We start from the raw sequence: 1,807 nt of genomic DNA, 5'->3' as shown, positions 1-1,807 counted from the left end.
AAAAAAAAAAGAATATTTGTGAAAACATACTGAACAGTTAATATGTCCAATTAGGTCTCTTAGAGGCCTAGGGCCCACTGACCAAAACAGGTGTGTACCCTTGATAAAGAGATATGACTGGTTACTGTCATGTTGCCAAGGAAACATAATTAGTATTAAGCATGATTGGTCAAACCCATATTGGTATTCAACTTGTCCCACTTGCCTCACCATAATGTAAAGCGGGGAAGCCAGAGTAGATAAAACTCCGGCTGTGCCCAGCAACTCTCTTTCTGCACTTCACGATGACCTGAACACTGAAGACCCAAAAGGCTCTTTTCAGAGCCAAAGACCTAAAGGCTCTTTACAGAGCCTCTAGCCTACACTGAAGGACATGAGCTACCGAGACAGTGGAGCATTCTGTCCACACTGATGGACCCTGGCTACATCAAATTGCTGGACTAGCTGAGAAGCCTGTGGCTACATTAAACTGCTGAACTAACTGAGAACCACCATCTCCTAACTGCACCAATGACCATGAGAGACAAAAGAAGAAGACAAGTTGGGATCCTTGCATGAATGAGTGTTCTCCACTGTTGATGAATCAACATGTGATGAATTTATGAATTGCAATGTAAATAAATTGCAAGTAACTATTTAATGCTTACTATGAATTAATGAATCAATATGTTGTGATGAATTTATGAATTGCTGTGTAGATAAATTGCAATTAACTGACGCTTGCTATGAATCTATGAATCAACATTTTGTGATGAATTTATGAATTGCAATAGATAAATCACAATTGTTGCTATGAATGAATTAATTAATCAATAAATTGTAATTGGTTTTTGTAATATGTCTATGAGTAATTAATTAAGGCTCATGACAGTTACCCCATGGGAACCAAAGAGCCTCTGCCCAAGTTTGTCAGAGGTGTGCGGTGGGTAGAGAATCGTAATTAGTAGGACTGAAAGCTCTGTAACACTGGCTTAAAGGCATGAGGCTTAAGGCTGTAGTGTCATGGCTGAGTGATTCTATCTCTAAGATATCTGGAATCATTTGAGACACGTCTGATCTTAAGGAAATTGATTTTGTTTTGTTAATGGGGACCGTTTCCCTTTGTGAATTTTATAAAGGTCTGATATGGCCATCTTCACATGGCCCTAGTTTTTTACAGTTGTTGTCGAATGATGGGTCCATTTCCATGGCTCCACATTCATGGATTGTGGGGTTTTGTAAGAGTAAGAAGTTGGACACTTGGGTGTGCAGTTAAAAAAGTTAATTTTGTTGCTATTAAAATGGAAAGAAAGAGCTAAACTGCTTTTAGCTTGGGACATAGGTTAGAGTCCTGAGGCCATATGCATATGAATTAGATAAGCTAAGGGATTGTTAACCACTTGGATTTGCTTAATCCCACAATCAACACTCCTGTAGTAGCCAGGAAATCAAAAGATATATTACATTGAGAAAATCTGCTGTCATGAACCTCTCTAGAGTACAGAAAAGAAATGAAGTCAGTCTGGAGACTAAGGTGCACATGATCCAGGACATGGTTTTCACAATTACTTGCTATGATTCAGAGAGCTGGATGATAGAAGAAAGATTGATGTCTTTGAGTTGTGGTGCTAGAGAAGAATGCTGAACATACTGTGGACTGCCAGAACAAATAGATCTGTCTTATAAAGAGTGAAACCAAGCTGCACCTTGGAGGTAAGGATTTTCAAACTCCATCTGACATACTTTGGGAATGTTGCAAGGAGGGACCAGTCTTTAGCGAGTGACATCAGTCTTGCAAGGATAGCGGGACAGTGCAGGATAAAAAGAC

Source organism: Elephantulus edwardii, unplaced genomic scaffold (genome assembly GCF_000299155.1).
Source record: "Elephantulus edwardii isolate Elephantulus edwardi_28Jun2011 unplaced genomic scaffold, EleEdw1.0 scaffold00154, whole genome shotgun sequence".
Lineage (NCBI taxonomy): Eukaryota > Metazoa > Chordata > Mammalia > Macroscelidea > Macroscelididae > Elephantulus > Elephantulus edwardii.
This window is presented reverse-complemented; position numbering follows the sequence as displayed.